A 23,134-nucleotide genomic window follows, 5' to 3' on the forward strand; every position below is an offset into this window, starting at 1 on the left:
ACGGGCGACGTGTGCGGGGCCCCCTGGCTCTGGTGAAAGAGGCTTGGGAAGGGGATTTGGCCACCCCTGGAGTGTCGGTTATCGAGTATGTCATGCGCTTCCGGGACAAAATGCAGGCCTTGACGCAGCTAGTACTCGACAATATGGCTCAAGCCCAGGCCGATCAGAAGCGTTGGTATGACCAGAACGCTTGTGAGAGGATCTACCAAGTAGGTCAAAAGGTGTGGGTACTGGTCCCCGTACCACAGGACAAGCTTCAGGCAGCCTGGGAAGGCCCATACCTCGTGTACCAGCAGCTCAACCCTGTAACGTACCTGGTAACCCTGGACCCTGCCCGTGGAAGGTGGAAGCCCTTCCATGTGAACATGATGAAGGCACATCATGAGCGGGAGGCGTGTGCGCTCCCCGTGTGCAACCTGCCCGAGGAGGGAGAAACGGAAACCCTCTTGGATATGCTAGCCCAGGTTAGGGCAGGTGGATCCATTGAGGATGTGGAGGTTGGCCACCAGCTCTTGGAGGACCAACGGTCCCAGCTGTGGGCCACCCTACACCCCTTCCGGGGGTTGTTTACCAACCAGCCCGGAAGGACTGACTTGGCCGTCCATCACGTGGACACTAGGGATCATCCCCCAATCCGGTGTTCAGCATATCGGGTCTCCCTGGAGGTGCAGCAACACATGCGCCAGGAGATTGACGAGATGCTGAAGCTGGGGGTGATCCAGGCATCCAACGTCTCGCCTGTAGTCCTCGTCCCTAAGAAGGACCGAACCACTCGGTTCTGCGTGGAGTACAGAGGGCTCAATCCTGTCACGGTCGCCGATGCGTACCCAATGCCACGCATCGATGACCTGCTCGATCAGTTGGCCGGGGCTCAGCACCTGACCATCATGGATCTGAGCCGGGGATATTGGCAGATCCCCCTGATTCGCAAGGCCAGGGAACACTCTGCCTTTATTACCCCATTTGGACTGTACGAGTCAACGGTGATGCCATTCGGGATGAGGAATGCCCCTGCCACTTTCCAGCGGATGGTCAACACCCTGCTCAAGGGACTTGAAGGGTACGCGGCCGCGTACCTGGATGACATTGCCGTCTTCAATCCCACCTGGGAGGACCACCTAGAGCATCTAGCACAGGTGCTCAGGCGGATCCACCAGGCAGGTTTGACCAACAAGCCAGGAAAGTGTCAGCTGGCCATGAGCAAGGTCCAGTACCTCGGTCACCGGGTAGGCGGGAGGACTCTGAAGCCCGAGCCTGAGAAAGTGGAGGCCATCGCATCCTGGCCCACCCCAAGGACCAAGAAGCAGGTGATGTCCTTCTTGGGGACCGCCGGGTACTATAGGAGGTTTGTTCCACACTATAGTAGCCTGGCAAAGCCCCTGACCTCACCAAGAAGAAGCTGCCCTCTGCAGTCGATTGGACAGTGGACTGCGAGACAGCCTTCCGGGCCCTAAAGGACGCCCTGTCCAGCCCGCCTGTGCTACAGGCAGCTGACTTCACGTGGCTGTTTGTACTACAGACCGACGCCAGTGACTTCGGCCTCGGTGCGGTACTCAGCCAGGTGGACTCTGCGAGCCAAGAGCACCCAGTCTTGTACCTGAGCAGGAAGCTGTTACCAAGGGAAGTGGCCTACTCCACGATGGAAAAGGAATGCCTAGCCATAGTGTGAGCTCTGCAGCGTCTGCAACCCTACCTATACGGGCGCCGCTTCATCGTGGAGACGGACCACAATCCCCTTAGCTGCTTACACACCGTCTCAGGGACGAATGGGAGGTTGTTGCGATGGAGCCTTGCGCTCCAGCAATACAACTTCACCATTCGCCACAAAAGGGGCCGTGACCACGGTAACGCCGACGGGCTGTCCAGACAAGGAAAGTTCGTGGACGGGCGCACGGGGGAACACCGGATTGTGCTGCCCCCTAGCGCCCTCAAAAGGGGGGAGGTGTGAGGAAAATCCTGGGATATGAAGAGGAATTATGATTTCCAGTCATAATCGCTCTCATCACTCCATGGTAGCGCCCCCTCCCTTCTTGTTATCAGATGTCCAACATCTGGGAAGGTGTCACATCCCAGCAACACATCCAATGGCTATCTCCTTTGATATGGAGATTAGATGAGCTGGGAACAGTGGACACAGGATGCCCCCCTGCCGTGACTCTGTAACAAGAGTTTGTATCTCATTATAAGGCTATGGAAGCCACCAGACAGAATAGCTCCGGTGAAATATGATTAATATCTCGTGAACCATATTTCCCATAAATATGGCAAGCATAAAAATAACGTCCCCGCATGCGGACGGTGCTGGCCCATATTTTATATGGGAGTAGGACCTTGGGAAATACCCCAAACGTGATATCGGCCGGTGGGGAACTAGCAGACAAGTCATGAGTCCTCTCGTTTTGCAGCTAAATTCATAACTGTCACAATGAGAGCGTTGACGTCCGCCCAGGCAAAGTTATGGCCAATATCCCCTTTCTGGATAATATCTGACTCAAAGCAGGGGGGAGTGGCAGTGCTTCCCTCTGAGGTCACGAAGGTAGGTGGGGACGGGGATTCCACAAGATTGATAAACTCAGTTCGGACATTTTACCTTGTTCTTTCGCCGGGGGTCACGTGTAGGAAACATCTGTGGGAAAGATCCTAGAAACCTGGTCTACAGCGTCCCCCTGTGGCCAGACGCACAAGGTAACTGATTGAATTGTATACCTGTTTGTAATCCATATCTTGCTTGTAACTGTACTCTGACCCATGTATATTCTGTAGATTCCCTATTATATATATTGTAGTTTCTAGTGTGGCTTAGGCCGATTAAATTATATAATTAATCTTGGGCTGTTCTGTTATCTCGATCTTGAATCCCACGTCTGTGTGTTCAGCTAATAGTTACCGTAAGTCGGATGGTGGCAGCGAGTTTGTGCCAAGGATTATTGTGGGGCAGCCGGGGAGATTGGAGGAGGTTTTTGTATATTCCGTCTGCTGGAGTCGGTGGAATATACACCTCACTCTCACCGGGAGCCCTTCAATCATCGGCACAGGAGAATAGCGGCCTCCTTGCTTATTTTCGGGCAATTCCATAGTTGGCCTGACTATAAGAGGGGCGCTAGAGAGCGCGTCACGTGCTCTGTCTGTCGGTCGGGAGGTATAAAGGAGGGGTGACTCCCGCTTGTTACCCCCCGATCGTGACATTGGTGGCCAGCACGGGGGATTTCTGAGTGACTCCCCCCGGCTGTTCGTGACAGTCAGTTTTTAATATCCTACATAGTTTGGTGTCATCAGCAAAGACTGATACTTTACTATCAATCCCATCCACAAGGTCATTAATAAAGAGATTAAAAAGAATCGGTCCTAGCACAGATCCCTGCGGTCCCCACTTCTCCCAGTACAGTGTAAGGGGTGGGTAGACCCCTCACCAGGAAGCCTAGTTAACCCGGAAACGTTATTAATAAAAATGTTTTATATTGTATGCATGTATGTTGTTGTCAGGGTACCCCCTAGTGGCCGGGTGGGATGGCTGTCACCACAGTAGGGAGGAGGAGCCGGCAGGTTAGGAGGGAAGAAAGTGTGTAAGACGGGCAGTGGTCTCTGGGACAGAAAAGAGGAAGGAACAGCCAGGGGCAGAGTGTGGCAGCTGAAGTACAGGGAAGCCGGAGAAGACAGGAGCGGGCGGAACCTCGTAGGGTGAAGCAGTCCGGTGTGGGTCCGGGCTGTGGGTAACCAGAAGTGGGAGCCGGGCGAAGTGAAGTAGTCAGGCAAGTCGCCCACTTGAGGGAACGCTATAGTAGACTTCCCCTCAGCTGAAGGAAGCGCCATAGCATTGTGCTTTATTACTGCCAAGTGTGAAGAACTGCGGAGAATAAAAGATGTTTGTTGTTTGCATTGACCCACGCCTGAAGAGTATTTGTGCGCCGGACAACACCTGCACCACCACACTCTGCCCCACAAAGGCACCTCCTGTCCCCCCAGTGACGGCGACGCCGGGGGTAAGCCTGCCAGCAAGGGCCACGACTACAAGCCTGGAGGCGCCCCTGGCACCCCGTTACATTTGGCGTAGTCGGCAGGATCCGGATCATATGCAAGGGGACCCGCTCCAAGAAGATGGAGACCAAGTGGTGCCAAGGGCCCCTGATCCGGACTTTCAGCGAAGATTTACAGTCCCATGGTGGGAAGAAGAAACAGTGCCTGAGGTGAAGGACCGGGCACAAGATGGCAGCAAGGTGGCCGTCGTCTGTGAAGAAACAGAAAGCACGCGGAGAATTGGCGCCAAAAGAAGAGCCTGGGGCTGGCCGGTGCCGAAAAAGAAGTTCGGAGTACTCCGCCCAAAGAGGGGAGGTGCCGGTCCCAGGGCACGAACAGAGACATGTACAGTGGGCGGTGTTGTAAGAAGAAAGAAGTGCCGTCGCGGAGGGGTCGATCTGTGGTGCGAGGCTAAGGGTGGAGTATCCTCAAGAGCGGGAAAAGTGAGCCCGCCTCCACTTCCTCTAGTCTCGCCACTGACCCTGACGCCATTACTGAGAACTAGTGTTGCCAAGAATATGGAGAAATTGGACGAGAGCCGTCTGAAGCAGGTGGTGTCTGCGGAGGGATTCCCTACCTACTTGCCGGCTGTACCCGGAGGACCGGGGCAAGCCAGTAGGGTGACTTGGCTCACAACGTGGGACGCGGAGACCGGTGCGACCACAACCGAGGTCCGGGCGACCTACGCCGCCCAACTGCCGTCGGGGAGCTGGATGTTGGGAGCCCCATATCCCTGCCCAGAGAGACCCCCGCCAGCCGCGGTGGGGTCTGGAGCACCTAGCCAAACAAGGAGAATCCCGGCACACAGTATGAAAAGAGGAAAATAGTCGATGATTCTTGTTGTATGTTGTAGTTTTATTCAAGAAAAAGTTCTCATAGCAAGTTGTAATAAAGTCTTTTCATGATAACAGGAAATTGCATAAAAGTCCGACGTTTCGGCTCTTGATTAAGCCTTCATCAGGGACCAAAAGATACCGTACTGATGTTATCATAAAAGAGTCCTATTAGCAACGCTAGAGACTAAAGCGATTCAGAAAAATATGAATATTCCAAAAATGGAGAGCTTCGGTTATCAGGTGTAGGTCACTATAGGGTGCGGCTATGGAAACCACCTTATCCTATGAGGAGGTGTCGGCCCCTATATCATTGAGGAATAGAGTGTATTCCTGGTACGTATATGTAGTGGCGCTGTAAAAGGAGGAATTATCTCAGGGTAAACGTAGGAGGACGCTTGTTATGATTAGGCAATGGGAAAAATGCCCAATGAAGGAAGAGGAAGGCTAAAATGTCCGTGAGACATCTAAAAGGCCGAGCTGAAATCCACCAGTCATATAGATGTGTGGTTTGCCATATATAACGTGTAAGGACAAATATATGTGTGTTATGCCGCGCAGTATGACAGAACACTGTTTCAAAGTTGGAGCTCCATGTCCGTGTGGTAAGATGGCTAGGCTGGCAGTGAAACGGTTGAGACCGGAGGAGAAAGCCAATGCCCTGACGTTTCGGCTCTTAATTAAGCCTTCATCAGGGACCAAAAGATACTGGATATAAACAGATAAAATCACAAACGACATAATTACAATAATATCATGTTCTGAATAGAAACATAACAACAGAGTTTTATCAGGTGATGTGATATACAAACGTGAAAACAGTGTACGTGAGGCTAAGTGAGTCAGATGAACATCCGATGGAAGGGAGGGTAGGGAAAAAGGGAAAAAGGGGGGAGGGGGGGAGAGAGTAGACATAAAACAAAGAAAGAGGGGAAAGGGGAATAGAGAGAGAAGGAAGGAAGCAACGGAGGAGAAAGAAGGGAGAATGAAACATACCCGTACTGATGTTATCATAAAAGAGTCCTATTAGCAACGCTAGAGACTAAAGCGCTGATGGAAGAGAAAAAGGAAATTGTAAAAACCCAGATTCATATTGAACCCATAACTTGTTTTTTAGTTAGCCTATTAAACAAAACAATGGCCAGTGGACTTACATTCAGAAAAATATGAATATTCCAAAAATGGAGAGCTTCGGTTATCAGGTGTAGGTCACTATAGGGTGCGGCTACTTGATAGAAGGAGAGGGGGGGAGAAGAGGGAAGGAGAGATTATAACAAAGGGCATTATACGTTAAGGTTGGTAAAAACGGAAAATGAGAATTAAGGGACACATACCTATGGAAACCACCTTATCCTATGAGGAGGTGTCGGCCCCTATATCATTGAGGAATAGAGTGTATTCCTGGTACGTATATGTAGTGGCTAAAATAGAGTAAAGATCAGGGAGATGAAAGAAATTGTACTGTAATAGAACCATATGAGACAGAATGTAACAAACTGCAGACATACCGCTGTAAAAGGAGGAATTATCTCAGGGTAAACGTAGGAGGACGCTTGTTATGATTAGGCAATGGGAAAAATGCCCAATGAAGGAAGAGGAAGGCTAGAATATAACATGACACTATTAGAATCACATGAATCGATTGGCATATAGTATGGGCACCAGTGGTCACATACCTAAAATGTCCGTGAGACATCTAAAAGGCCGAGCTGAAATCCACCAGTCATATAGATGTGTGGTTTGCCATATATAACGTGTAAGGACAAATATATGTGTGTTATGCCGCTATAGAGAGTAAGGGGAATAGAAGAGAATTAGTATCACTAGTGAAAAGCGAGCCCTAATGTACACAGGAGGGTGAAAAAGACAACATACCGCAGTATGACAGAACACTGTTTCAAAGTTGGAGCTCCATGTCCGTGTGGTAAGATGGCTATACAGTAAAATGACAGAAAAAGGGGAAAACTATAATAAAACATAGCAAAAATAGTGGCCTAGTCAATTGAGACATAATACAATATGGGGCCATGATCACATACCTAGGCTGGCAGTGAAACGGTTGAGACCGGAGGAGAAAGCCAATGCCCTAAGGAGATGTAAGTATACATAAGAGAAAAGAGGGAAACATGGGTAAAAGATATCACAGAGGGTACAGACAGGACGTTACCTTAAACCGCCTATGGATCAGAGTGTGGGAGCCCAGGGGTAAGGTGTAAGGACCCGGTATATAAAGGGGATGTGTGAGACGGCGTCTGACGTCATATCCGGGTCAGGGAATGCTGGGAGGTGATGACGTGGGGGCGCATGCGCATTGCGCCGTACTCGCTCTGCCATCCAGACTGGGGAAAAACAGATGAGCGATGCGCAATGTACGCATGCGCAGTGCATGCGGTGACAGGCAGTTCAGCGTCCGGGTGTAGGATCCGAAGTTACGTAGAAGCAGTGGTGCAGCTCTTTGGTAACAACTGATGTTGACCACATTCTCAATGAGATACATCAGGGCAAATTTCACCTGAAACATAACTGCACTCCTGATGAGTCGCGTGCCATCAATGATTTGAAAAATAATCCCCAAATAATCGTTAAACCAGCCGATAAAGGTGGGGCAATTGTAGTTTTGGATAAAGCTTACTATCTTTCAGAAATCCATAATCAACTCCATGATACCGCTACATATACACCGATTAGTAGCGATCCTACCCCCAAAATACGTCAGTTGATTTCCTCCACCATCAGCTACCACCTCCAGATCGGCACTATCGATAAAAAATTATCTGAGTTTTTACAGAAATCAAATCCCATTACACCAGTCTTTTATATACTCCCCAAAATCCATAAAAACCTGACGCGACCACCAGGTCGCCCGATCGTGGCATCCACAGACTCAATTCTCTCTCCCTTAGCAATCACCCTCGATAAAATCCTGTCCCCTTTGGTCCCCAGTATCACTTCCTATCTAAAGGACACCACTGATTTTTTGACCCACATTCGCTCTTTGGGTTCTATACCGGCCAACTGTTTACTAGTGACACTGGATGTCAACAGCCTCTATACCAGTATAGACCATCACCTTGGTATAGAGGCTGTCAACTGGTTCCTTGAAAACTTTAGCAATCTCTCTGACCCTCAACACACTTTTTGTCAGGACCTCCTGCACATTGTCCTTGAGCAGAACTTTTTCTTATTCAGGGACCAGTTCTACGTGCAACGAAGAGGCACAGCAATGGGGTCTAATATGGCACCCCCTTATGCCAATATTTTCATGGCCTGGTTTGAACAGCATTACATCTATGACTCTTCACTTTTCCGCACACATGTCCTCACCTGGAAACGTTACATAGATGATGTTTTTGTGATATGGCAAGGCGACAGTGAAACTTTACAAAAATTTCTAATCTTTCTTAACAGCTGTATACCTAACGTGACCTTCACCCTCCACTATGATCCTACCTCTATCCATTTCTTAGATACCACTGTAATCCAGGATGATGCAGGTACTATTTCCATTGACCTTTTCACCAAAGATACAGACAAAAACAGCCTTTTACACTATACCAGTTGCCACCCTCGACATGTCAAGGACTCCCTACCACTCTCGCAACATCACAGAATCGCCCGGATCGTAACTGACCCTGTCACTCGCACAGCCCGCCATGATGAAATGTCTCGTAAATTTCAAGAAAGGGGGTATCCCCCTCATATCTCCCGACACTCTACGTCTCCCATACATCATTCCCAAACGAATAAAGAGGTCTCCAGAATTCCGTTTGTCTCCACTTACCACCCGTTTAATACACCCATTAGGGATACTATACGCAAATACTGGCCTCTGTTATCACAATCCTATCCTTCTATTCCTTCTTTTAGTCAACCACCACTCTTTTGTCATAAAAGACCTCAAAATCTTAGGGACCGTCTAGTGCGAGCAGATATCGGATCAGCCACCTCCATCTCCACTCAACTTACTCTAACAACTCAACGCAGGGGTACTTTCCCCTGTCTAAGCTGTACTCAATGCTCAAACATTACCAAGGGTGATTCCTTTACACATCCCCACTCAGGCCAACGTTTTCCCATTAAGGGTTTTTTTACCTGTGAATCCTCCTTTGTCATTTATCTCATCAAGTGTCCGTGCGGTCTCGGATATGTCGGGGAGACTACCCAGCATATCCGAGACCGCATTAGCAAACATAAGTCCACAATTCGCTGCCAACAAACTCTTTTACCCATACCATCCCACTTCATCTTCCATAACCATTCTATATCCCAATTACGTTTTCAGGTCATTGAACATGTTCCCCCTATCAGGAGAGGGGGAGACAGGATCACTAGGCTTAAGACACGAGAAGCCTACTGGATTCATACTCTCAAAACACTGGAACCCTCGGGTCTCAATAGAGAGTATGAGGTCTTATGTTAAACTTTACTTATACCTCTCCATGACTGTATTGTAATTTCCATCGGGTACTGTCTATTAGGTTTATTGCATTTTATTCCTTGATACTTTTTAAATACTTGTTACTTCAACTCCAATGTCTATTCATCATACAAGCACTCCTCGCGGGGACTCCCTGCCCCTATTGTTATTCTCCCAATACTAAGATGATGCCTATTTGTATACCATATGATTTATCAATAATTCCTTGATCTATCACATTACTTGTGTGTACAATGGTTTATAATGTTCTAACTATGTCTGCTTTCATATTGCGTTGGTAACCCCTACTTACCAATATTCCTCTTATTGTACTATACCCATGATTATGATTCTAATATTTTTCTCTTTCTTTCCCCAGATAACCTAGAACACCCCTCCACTGGGCCTATAGCGTGCACACACTTCCCTAGACCATTTGCACGCTGCACCACTGCTTCTACGTAACTTCGGATCCTACACCCGGACGCTGAACTGCCTGTCACCGCATGCACTGCGCATGCGTACATTGCGCATCGCTCATCTGTTTTTCCCCAGTCTGGATGGCAGAGCGAGTACGGCGCAATGCGCATGCGCCCCCACGTCATCACCTCCCAGCATTCCCTGACCCGGATATGACGTCAGACGCCGTCTCACACATCCCCTTTATATACCGGGTCCTTACACCTTACCCCTGGGCTCCCACACTCTGATCCATAGGCGGTTTAAGGTAACGTCCTGTCTGTACCCTCTGTGATATCTTTTACCCATGTTTCCCTCTTTTCTCTTATGTATACTTACATCTCCTTAGGGCATTGGCTTTCTCCTCCGGTCTCAACCGTTTCACTGCCAGCCTAGGTATGTGATCATGGCCCCATATTGTATTATGTCTCAATTGACTAGGCCACTATTTTTGCTATGTTTTATTATAGTTTTCCCCTTTTTCTGTCATTTTACTGTATAGCCATCTTACCACACGGACATGGAGCTCCAACTTTGAAACAGTGTTCTGTCATACTGCGGTATGTTGTCTTTTTCACCCTCCTGTGTACATTAGGGCTCGCTTTTCACTAGTGATACTAATTCTCTTCTATTCCCCTTACTCTCTATAGCGGCATAACACACATATATTTGTCCTTACACGTTATATATGGCAAACCACACATCTATATGACTGGTGGATTTCAGCTCGGCCTTTTAGATGTCTCACGGACATTTTAGGTATGTGACCACTGGTGCCCATACTATATGCCAATCGATTCATGTGATTCTAATAGTGTCATGTTATATTCTAGCCTTCCTCTTCCTTCATTGGGCATTTTTCCCATTGCCTAATCATAACAAGCGTCCTCCTACGTTTACCCTGAGATAATTCCTCCTTTTACAGCGGTATGTCTGCAGTTTGTTACATTCTGTCTCATATGGTTCTATTACAGTACAATTTCTTTCATCTCCCTGATCTTTACTCTATTTTAGCCACTACATATACGTACCAGGAATACACTCTATTCCTCAATGATATAGGGGCCGACACCTCCTCATAGGATAAGGTGGTTTCCATAGGTATGTGTCCCTTAATTCTCATTTTCCGTTTTTACCAACCTTAACGTATAATGCCCTTTGTTATAATCTCTCCTTCCCTCTTCTCCCCCCCTCTCCTTCTATCAAGTTGCCGCACCCTATAGTGACCTACACCTGATAACCGAAGCTCTCCATTTTTGGAATATTCATATTTTTCTGAATGTAAGTCCACTGGCCATTGTTTTGTTTAATAGGCTAACTAAAAAACAAGTTATGGGTTCAATATGAATCTGGGTTTTTACAATTTCCTTTTTCTCTTCCATCAGCGCTTTAGTCTCTAGCGTTGCTAATAGGACTCTTTTATGATAACATCAGTACGGGTATGTTTCATTCTCCCTTCTTTCTCCTCCGTTGCTTCCTTCCTTCTCTCTCTATTCCCCTTTCCCCTCTTTCTTTGTTTTATGTCTACTCTCCCCCCCCCCTCCCCCCTTTTTCCCTTTTTCCCTACCCTCCCTTCCATCGGATGTTCATCTGACTCACTTAGCCTCACGTACACTGTTTTCACGTTTGTATATCACATCACCTGATAAAACTCTGTTGTTATGTTTCTATTCAGAACATGATATTATTGTAATTATGTCGTTTGTGATTTTATCTGTTTATATCCAGTATCTTTTGGTCCCTGATGAAGGCTTAATTAAGAGCCGAAACGTCAGGGCATTGGCTTTCTCCTCCGGTCTCAACCGTTTCACTGCCAGCCTAGCCATCTTACCACACGGACATGGAGCTCCAACTTTGAAACAGTGTTCTGTCATACTGCGCGGCATAACACACATATATTTGTCCTTACACGTTATATATAATAATAATAATAATAATTTATTCATTTATATAGCGCTATTAATTCCATAGCACTTTACATACATTGACAACACTGTCCCCATTGGGGCTCACAATCTAAGGTCCCTCACTGTATGTTTTTGGAGTGTGGGAGGAAACCGGAGAACCCGGAGGAAACCCACGCAAACACGGGAAGAACATACAAACTCCTTGCAGATGGTGTCCTTGGTGGGAATTGAACCCAGGACCTCAGCGCTGCATGACTGCAGTGCTAACCACTGAGCCAAACCACACATCTATATGACTGGTGGATTTCAGCTCGGCCTTTTAGATGTCTCACGGACATTTTAGCCTTCCTCTTCCTTCATTGGGCATTTTTCCCATTGCCTAATCATAACAAGCGTCCTCCTACGTTTACCCTGAGATAATTCCTCCTTTTACAGCGCCACTACATATACGTACCAGGAATACACTCTATTCCTCAATGATATAGGGGCCGACACCTCCTCATAGGATAAGGTGGTTTCCATAGCCGCACCCTATAGTGACCTACACCTGATAACCGAAGCTCTCCATTTTTGGAATATTCATATTTTTCTGAATCGCTTTAGTCTCTAGCGTTGCTAATAGGACTCTTTTATGATAACATCAGTACGGTATCTTTTGGTCCCTGATGAAGGCTTAATCAAGAGCCGAAACGTCGGACTTTTATGCAATTTCCTGTTATCATGAAAAGACTTTATTACAACTTGCTATGAGAACTTTTTCTTGAATAAAACTACAACATACAACAAGAATCATCGACTATTTTCCTCTTTTCATACTGTGTGCCGGGATTCTCCTTGTTTGTATGGACTTTTTTTCTCCTGAGCACCAGGTATACAGTAGTGAGCCCAGCATACTCCTCACTGGAGCACCTAGCCAAACTCCGGCAGAAACCTACGCCCCGAAATTAGAGAGAGACGACTGGGGTTTCTATTGGGACCCGGTGCTGCTGTCTCCCCTACCAACCCGAAGATCCCCGTCACCCGAGCCGGACCCAGTGCAAGAGCGGCTGCTTGTTGAAACCGTCGCCCGGGAGATCATGGCGGGTCCCCACGGCGAAGAGCTTGAGCGTCAGTATACCACCGGAGTGGTCGTCAAGTTCAACCAGAGAGAAGGGTATGGCTTCATCCGGGATGGCGAAACCGGCGACGACTACTTTTATAATCGCGTCAACTTGGATACAGAAGGCCTCCCGCAGCGGCTGCATACCCTATACCCAGGGGAAAAGGTACGATTCCTGAGGGAAGTGGGCTGCCGGGGCTTGTTTGCGGTGGGGGTGCATCGTACGCCTACCGAGCAGGAGGCTGCCCAATGGCAGCAGGAGGTAGAATGGGAAGAACACCAGGCCCGGCGACAAGTGCAACGAAGACCGGTGCTGGCTGAAGCCTCCCGACCCCGACATACCGTAGCTGTAGCTCCGGCAGTCATGCCCGTGCAAAGTACCGACCCGGAGAAGGGAACCTCGCCGGTACTGGCGATTAACCAGAACATTATTACTCACCCGACGATTGTTATGGGCAGTCCGCCACCGTCCCGCACAGCGACCCCCTCACCTCCGTCAGAGACTGAGGAGCCCAAGCCGGGGGCTGCAGCAGCGGAGCAGCTCATCAGTCAGGAGCCTTTCCGGCGGCTGCGCCGACTACCCGGGCAGTCCCTATCGGAATACATCCAGGCTCAGAGGGCTGAGTGGCAACGGGCCTTCCACCCGGAATAAGTATCGAGACCGGAGGATGGCGGGACTGTTTTGTTTGAAGCCGGCGTGTTTAAGCCGGAGAAAGTTTTATGTTTGAGTTGCATATTCCGGAGTGAGCCTGCTTGCTGGACTGAGCCAGGGGCTCCTTCGTGTTATTGAGAGAAAAGCTTCCGTGTTCCTGCGGTGATCGCCAAAGACCGGGAGCGCTGCCAAGCCTCCGGGCACACCAAAGACCGGGAGTGCTGCTAAGCCTCCGGGCACACCACAGACCGGGAGCGCTGCCAAGCCTCCGGGCGCTGGACAGGTTCGCAGTTGATTGAACATGTTTTATGTGGTTTTAACAGTTTTAATTTTAGATTGGAGCCTTGCCGGGAGGCTCAGGTTAAAGAGGGGAGGAGTGTAAGGGGTGGGTAGACCCCTCACCAGGAAGCCTAGTTAACCCGGAAACGTTATTAATAAAAATGTTTTATATTGTATGCATGTATGTTGTTGTCAGGGTACCCCCTAGTGGCCGGGTGGGACGGCTGTCACCACAGTAGGGAGGACGAGCCGGCAGGTTAGGAGGGAAGAAAGTGTGTAAGACGGGCAGTGGTCTATGGGACAGAAAAGAGGAAGGAACAGCCAGGGGCAGAGTGTGGCAGCTGAAGTACAGGGAAGCCGGAGAAGACAGGAGCGGGCGGAACCTCGTAGGGTGAAGCAGTCCGGTGTGGGTCCGGGCTGTGGGTAGCCAGAAGTGGGAGCCGGGCGAAGTGAAGTAGTCAGGCAAGTCGCCCACTTGAGGGAACGCTATAGTAGACTTCCCCTCAGCTGAAGGAAGCGCCATAGCATTGTGCTTTATTACTGCCAAGTGTGAAGAACTGCGGAGAATAAAACATGTTTGTTGTTTGCATTGACCCACGCCTGAAGAGTATTTGTGCGCCGGACAACACCTGCACCACCACACTCTGCCCCACCAAGGCACCTCCTGTCCCCCCAGTGACGGCGACGCCGGGGGTAAGCCTGTCAGCAAGGGCCACGACTACAAGCCTGGAGGCGCCCCTGGCACCCCGTTACAACAGATCCCTGCGGTCCCCACTTCTCCCAGTACAGATCCCTGTGGTCCCCACTTCTCCCAGTACAGATCCCTGCGGCCCCCACTGCTCCCAGGACAGATCCCTGTGGTCCTCACTGCTCCCAGTACAGATCCCTGCGGTCCCTACTGCTCCCAGCACAGATCCCTGCGGTCCCCACTGCTCCCAGTACAGATCCCTGCGGTCCCCACTGCTCCCAGCACAGATCCCTGCGGTCCCCACTTCTCCCAGCACAGATCCCTGCGGTCCCCACTGCTCCCAGTACAGATCCCTGCAGTCCCCACTGCTCCCAGCACAGACCCCTGCGGCCCCCACTGCTGACTTTAGCCCATTTAGAGAATGTACCATTTATGACGACTATTATGTGGTACAGTATCAAATGCCTTTGCAAAGTCCAAATAAATCCCCTCAGCTGCATTACCAATATCCAGGTTTGCACTTACCCCCTCATAGAACCCCTCATAGAACCCCAGATTGGTTAGACACGACTTATCTTTCATGAATCCATGCTGTCTGTCAGTTGTTATATTATTTTCTGCAATATATTTGTGCATGTCATCCCTTAAAATACCGTCAAAAACTTTGCATACTACTGATGTCAGGCTTACTGGACAGTAGTTGCCTGGATCTACCCGCTTACCTTTCTTAAATATCGGAATAACATCAGCAATCCTCCGATCCTGAGGCACCAACCCTGTTACAAGAGAGTCTAAAAAGATGAGATACAGCGCTCTGTCGATTACGGAGCTCAATTCCCTCAATATTTGTGGATGAATGCCATCTGGCCCTGGGGATTTGTCAATGTTTAATTTACTCAGATGTAGGCGTACTTCTTGTGTTAAATTAATTATATCAGGTGGTGAACTTTGATTTTTTTACTTGTTGAATGATCCCTGGAACAGTTAGTTCCTTGGTGAACACTGATGAGAAGTGCCTGTTTAAGATCTCAGTCTTTTGTTTGTCCTCTATAACTAACTTATTATATTTTAAGGGGCCAATATTATCCTTTGTTTTCCTTTTGGCATTAATGTATTTATAAAAGATTTTGGGATTTATTTACATATCATTGGCGATTCGTGTTTCAGTAGCTAATTTTGCTTGCTTGATTTCTTTTTTACATTTCCTATTGATATTGTTATACTTCTGAAATGCTATTTCTGTATTCTCAGCCTTTAAGATTTTAAACGCCCTTTGTTTTTGTCTTATTATACTTTGTACAGATTTATTTATCCATAGTGGGGGTTTTTTTTATTCCTGGACATTTTATTACAAGAGGGTATAAGTTTTTTTTACAAGACTCTAGTAGTATATCCTTAAACTTAACCCCATTTCTGTTCGGTATCCCCAGTTACCATGACTTTGTCCCAATCTACACATTTAAGCTCTTCCCTTAATTTGTTGAAATCAGCTTTCCTAAAATTCCAGGTTTTAGCATTCCCCCAGTCAAATGCTCTATTGGATATTACTTTGAAGCTTACCATATTATGATCGCTGGTGCCCAAGTGTTTCTGGACCTGTCAAGTGCTCCTGGACCTGTCAAATGCTCCTGGCCCTGTAGATCTGAAATTGTATCTGGTCTTTGTGACAGGACCAGATCCTGCAGATTATCTCTCCTGGTCGGCTCATCTACCACCTGAGAGAGGTAATAGTCTTGAATAGTAGATAAGAAATTACAGATTTAAGCACAACCAGAAGATTCAATGTCCCACTGTATGTCTGGATAGCTGAAATCCACCATAATAAGAACCCAATTATTATTATTATTATTATTGCAGTTCCCCCAATGTCATCATTCAACACAGGTTTTAGGTTAAATTTGATAAATATACACACCCCTCCACCTTTTTGTCTTTTCTGTCCTTCCTGAATGTAGTATAACCCTCTATGTTTGTCACCCAGTCATGGCTTTCATCCAGCCAGGTTTCCGTAATACCCACCACATCATATTCCATGGTCGACATAAGAGTCTCCAATTCATTAATTTTTTTTGCAAGACTTCTTGCATTTGCCAGTAGACATTTAATACTATTAACACCTTTATTACTCCTAGCCTACCTACGTTCCTTGCATGTCCCAGCCCCCCTAAACCTTCATTGACCCCTACCATCTCCCTGTCTCTATCTGCTCTATCTATCCCCTTATTTGCTCTACTACCCTCCCCCAGATCCTAGCTTAAATGCTCCTCCTTCCGTCTGACCATTTTCTCCCTCAGCATAGCTGCACCCTCCCCATTGAGGTGCAGCCCGTCCCTACCGTAGAGCGTGTAGCCGACTGAGAAGTTGGCCCTGTTCTCCATGAACCCGAACCCTTCCTTCCTGCACCAATTTCTAAGCCACGTATTTATCTCCCTAAACTCCCGCTGTCTTTCTAGTGATGCTCGTGCCACCGGTAGTATTTCTGAAAACACCACCTTGGAGGTCCTGGACTTCAGCTTCTCTCCTAGTTCCCTGTAATCATTTTTAAGGACCTTCCACCTGCCTCTAACTTTGTCATTAGTACCAATGTGCACCATGACCGCTGGGTTTTCCCCAGTCCCACCCAGCAATCTGTCTATCGGATCCGCAATATGCCCTAACCCGAGCACCCGGCAGACAACATACTGTTCGGCATTCACGGTCTCGGTGACAGATGACCCTGTCTGTCCACCTGCCCCGAGGTATCCACAATAAACAGGGGGATGATGAGGTGAATGTTTGTCATGACGTCACTTGTGGTACGCAGCCTGGGATTAGCCACCGCTGCTGTCACTGTCCTCCGGCGCAGAGATGGTGTCGCTCCCCACAGGTGGAGCGGACCCCGGGGAGGATAATGGAGGGAGTAGTAATGGTGAGCGCCTAGGCGCGGGGCGTCGGCGCCGGCAAGAACAGACGGACACAGTCTCTGAGGGTTCCAGGTGTCTTTACTCACAGTTCTAGAAGTAGCCCGGTTGCTGCTACAGAAGCACTGGTCACCGCTGTGATGGGCCCCGTCAAATCTGGATCTCTTTGGAGATCAGTCCAGTGTAGTGGTTGGTGGACCCCTTCCTCCTAGCGCCGTGTGAGTTGGATCTCTTTGGCTTAAAGCTACTTGGGGACCCCAGTCCATCCCGCGTAAAGGTCTTGTCTCTTCTGCAGGTGTCGCGGCTCCGCAATGGCGCCTGACTGTGATCAAGGCCCCGGATCCTATATGGCACTGTGCTTTCAGGCTCTGTGTTGGCCAGGGAGACGTGCAATCTCCCCGTGATGGCAAATTCTGGAAAACCAACTTGGAGAATGATCTTCCCTAGGGTCCTGCACCCTGTGTGGCGCCAGTCCCGAGAGAGCAATGAAGCTGCCCCCTCGGCAACAATATGAACTCCTGTGTCCCACCAGAGCCGCCGGTGGGACCATCCGCTCCCTTCCTCTCCTGCTGAAGAACTCTTTAACTGTTGTGTTGGCTTCTAATCTCCCCTGCTGGCTGCTTCTCCCCAGGTCCCTGTCACTAGTGGGTGGCTGCCCCCCATGTTTGGAGACTGCCTTAGGACCCAACCCTAGTCCGGTCCCCAGTGGGGAGGGCAACCTGATTGTGTGTTTGAGTTGTGCAAGTGTTCAAACCAGTACCGACCTCCTCTGGATCCCGGGTTGAGCACCGCACCCTAAGTGTGGTGCAGTACCCTGTGGCGACTGAGGCCTCAGGGGCGCCACATATTCACTCTCGAACGGCTGTTCAAGGCATGCATACATCTGACAAGATACACACCTGGTAGCATTGTCCATGGAGCCCCTATTAAATGGAGATAAACAGTACGGATAAAAGTAGAAAAACAAAGAAAAAAACAATGGCAAACTTATAAGGATAACTTCAACCTATGCTCTTGTGTCAAACTATGATATTGTGCTTAAACTATGCACTTACCTGCAACCCCACACCTCACTGGACCCCCGCAAGCTCAGTGACCCTCGCTTGCTGGCTGAAATATGTAATTCCACAAAAAGTACCAGTAGTTCTAGAAGATTCTAGAAAAAGATGTGGTTACTACTACTAATTAATTCACAGGATTGATAAGTAGCATGCAGTAAAGTCAGGAGTGGGTACATATAGCAGAAGGGAGCGATGATAATAGGCTACAGCTGTGATTAGGGCTATACATAATCTCAGTCAGAAGGGAAAGCGTCCTTAACCCCTCCAACATTAAATGAAAGTAAATCTACTCTAATTGAGATATCAGCAAAGTGGGCTCACATAGGACATGTGATTAATTAAGTGTTGGGACCTCCTGATCCCAGATACCCCAGACGTAACCTGTGGGCTTGAAACACTTGTGACAGGGGTCTCCTAAAACAGAAGCAGAAGGAGTGAAAGATCTCAAACATCCACCAGTTCCATAATCTCGTCATGGAGAATGGAAGAGGATCCAGCGGCTCCTGTGAAGATCTAGTGACCTCCAGGCCCAAGAGAGGTAAGGCCGTGCGGGAAAATAATGGGGGCTACACAAAAGATTTACACCAAGGACACAATTGAGCCATTTACACTTAGGGGTGTACTCATTTTTGTTACACGCTGCATACTGACTACTGTACATTGTATCAAAGAGTCCGATCTTCAGTGTTGTCCAATAAAAAAGATATAATAAAATATTTACAAAAATATAAAGGGGTGTAGTCACTTTTGTGATATATACATATACACACACACAGACACATATACACAATGATTCACTACGACCTCATCACAAATACATGAGACTCACATTGGAGGAGGCTCGGAGGCGTCTCTTACAGATTTCCACGGCTCAGGAGGTTCTGGATGAGCAAATCTCAGTTTTCCCACAGGAGGTTTTGCAAAAGGGATTCCATAAAATACATCAACGGCTCTAGATGTCTCCTTCACTGGCACCGAAACGCCCCGCAGCTCTCCATATTTGGTGGCTACTAAAGGTCTTACATCTTCACACATAGAAATCAAAAATATTTTAGGGACAATTAACAATACAATTAATGTTTCACATTCTCTTGTCCTTAATGGCTCCTCCTGCTCCTGCATACAGCGTGTGCTACTGCAATATATTTACTAACCCTACTGTACAAATATAAGTACTGACCCCTTCCCCATCGGACAAGAACTTTTATATTACTACTGCTGTGGATGAGCGAATATCTATTGCCCTTATATGTAAGAATATAACTACTATAATACTGCCCCTATGTAGAAGAATATAACTACTATAATACTGCCCCATATATACAAGAATATAACTACTATAATACTGCCCCTATGTACAAGAATATAAAAACTATAATACTGCCCCTATGTACAAGAATATAACTACTATAATACTGCCCCTATGTAGAAGAATATAACTACTATAATACTGCCCCTATGTAGAAGAATATAACTACTATAATACTGCCCCTATGTACAAGAATATATCTACTATAATACTGCCTCCTATGTACAAGAATATAACTACTATAATACTGCCCCCTATGTACAAGAATATAACTACTATAATACTGCCCCCTATGTACCAGAATATAACTACTATAATACTGCCCCCTATATACAAGAATATAACTACTATAATACTGCCCATATAGACAAGAATATAACTACTATAATACTGCTCCCTATGTACAAGAATATAACTACTATAATACTGCCCCCTATGTACAAGAATATAACTACTATAATACTGCCCCCTATGTACAAGAATATAACTACTATAATACTGCCCCCTATGTACAAGAATATAACTACTATAATACTGCCCCCTATATACAAGAATATAAATACTATAATACTGCCCCTATATACAAGAATATAACTACTATAATACTGCTCCCTATATACAAGAATATAACTACTATAATACTGCCCCCTATGTACAAGAATATAACTACTATAATACTGCCCCCTATGTACAAGAATATAACTACTATAATACTGCCCCCTATGTACAAGAATATAACTACTATAATACTGCCTCCTATGTACAAGAATATAACTACTATAATACTGCCCCCTATGTACAAGAATATAACTACTATAATACTGCCCCCTATGTACCAGAATATAACTACTATAATACTGCCCCCTATATACAAGAATATAACTACTATAATACTGCCCATATAGACAAGAATATAACTACTATAATACTGCCCCCTATGTACAAGAATATAACTACTATAATACTGCCCCCTATGTACCAGAATATAACTACTATAATACTGCCCCCTATATACAAGAATATAACTACTATAATACTGCCCATATAGACAAGAATATAACTACTATAATACTGCTCCTATGTACAAGAATATAACTACTATAATACTGCCCCCTATGTACCAGAATATAACTACTATAATACTGCCCCTATGTACAAGAATATAACTACTATAATACTGCTCCTATGTACAAGAATATAACTACTATAATACTGCCCCTATGTACAAGAATATAACTACTATAATACTGCCCCTATGTACAAGAATATAACTACTATAATACTGCCTCCTATGTACAAGAATATAACTACTATAATACTGCCCCTATGTACAAGAATATAACTACTATAATACTGCTCCTATGTACAAGAATATAACTACTATAATACTGCCCCCTATGTACAAGAATATAACTACTATAATACTGCCCCTATGTACAAGAATATAACTACTATAATACTGCCCCTATGTACAAGAATATAAAAACTATAATACTGCATCTATGTACAAGAATATAACTACTATAATACTGCCTCCTATATACAAGAATATAACTGCTATAATACTGCCCCTATGTACAAGAATATAACTACTATAATACTGCTCCTATGTACAAGAATATAACTACTATAATACTGCTCCTATGTACAAGAATATAACTACTATAATACTGCCCCTATGTACAAGAATATAACTACTATAATACTGCCCCTATGTACAAGAATATAACTGCTATAATACTGCCCCTATATACAAGAATATAACTACTATAATACTGCCCCTATGTACAAGAATATAACTACTATAATACTGCTCCTATGTACAAGAATATAACTACTATAATACTGCTCCTATGTACAAGAATATAACTACTATAATACTGCTCCTATGTACAAGAATATAACTACTATAATACTGCCCCTATGTACAAGAATATAACTACTATAATACTGCCCCTATGTACAAGAATATAACTACTATAATACTGCCCTCTATGTACAAGAATATAACTACTATAATACTGCCTCCTATATACAAGAATATAACTACTATAATACTGCCCCGATATAAAAGAATATAACTACTATAATACTGCCCCCTATGTAGAAGAATATAACTACCATAATACTGCCCCCTATGTACAAGAATATAACTACTATAGTACTGCCTCTATGTGTAAGAATATAGCTACTATAATACTGCCCCTATGTACAAGAATATAACTACTATAATACTGCTCCTATGTACAAGAATATAACTACTATAATACTGCTCCCTATGTACAAGAATATAACTGCTATAATGCTGCCCCTATATACAAGAATATAACTGCTATAATACTGCCCCTATGTACAAGAATATAACTACTATAATGCTGCCCCTATATATAATAATATCGCTTAGAATCTACCATCTTGCACCTGATTCTCACCTGTTCCAATTGTAGATATAAACAATGTGGTAAGCAGCAGAATATGCGGCAGACTCCCCATGTCTCGTGCGCTGCAGTCTCCGGGGATCCTGCTCTGATCCAGGCTTTTTCTGCGCAGTCTGATCTTAGGTCACTGGTATAATCTTTCTCGTTACTGTTTAACATATCACAGTATAACGGCAGATCGGCCAGCAGCGGCATTAATAGCCAAGTAACAGGGCTACACCCACTATATCTACAATGCTACAAGTTGGCGCCCGCCTGTACACACTGTGGGTTGGAAGCTGCGGCTCTTAACGAAGCAAAAATAATTGTGAGGACAGTAAATCCACAATTAAACAGAGCAGGAGCCTTTTGAACTCCAAATTAATAACATTTGTTTGACAAGCACTGGGGAAATCAATACAGCACAGCTTTGTATGTAAAATATGAGCCAATAGGGACATGACCAGAAATGTGACTCTTCCCCGCCCATCAGTGTTATTTCATCACCATGATACAGGAGTTATAGGACAATATTTTCCTACCTGTTTCATCTCTGTTTCCCACCTGAACACCCATACTTGTATCACAGCACTGGATCTCTTCTTCTCTGGGGTCCATAATATACAAGGAAAAGAAAAAGTATTCACATCCGCTCTCCAGTATGGGAGAAAGGGTCACATTTAGGGCGTGATGTAGAGAAGCTACAGACGGGGCAAAGAAACGCACAAATTGAGGGGCTGTTTCAATAACCACCAAAATATAAGAAATAAGTGAAAAGATCACATATAATGGATCCATTAAAACCAAAGGGATAAAAAAAGATGAAAAAAGTGAAGAAAAAGAGACTCCAGGTCTAGGCGTTTCCAACTAGTTGAGACTAAGAGCTGGTTGTCCAAAACGCGTAGACCCGGTGTCCCTTTTTTTTCTTCATGTATTTATTAATGCCGGGCTCGGTACTGGATTCAGCATTGGGGTGCTCATGAAACATACAACACAAACCGCCGGTCACATCAGTGAATGGTGCAGGACGGCACCCCCGGGAGAGACACTTACAGCCTCTGAATGGCTCTCACTGGGGGTAATAATGTTTTCTGATGTA

At 46.1% G+C, this 23,134-nt stretch overlaps 1 pseudogene; it reads right to left on the reverse strand.

The window, feature by feature from the left end:
• Window positions 1-22,266, reverse strand: part of LOC142254857 (fatty acyl-CoA hydrolase precursor, medium chain-like) — a 47,769-nt pseudogene extending 25,503 nt beyond the window's left edge.
• Window positions 22,267-23,134: the final 868 nt, after the last annotated feature.

The sequence above is a fragment of the Anomaloglossus baeobatrachus genome, chromosome 10, assembly GCF_048569485.1.
Source record: "Anomaloglossus baeobatrachus isolate aAnoBae1 chromosome 10, aAnoBae1.hap1, whole genome shotgun sequence".
NCBI classification, from domain to species: Eukaryota; Metazoa; Chordata; class Amphibia; order Anura; family Aromobatidae; genus Anomaloglossus; species Anomaloglossus baeobatrachus.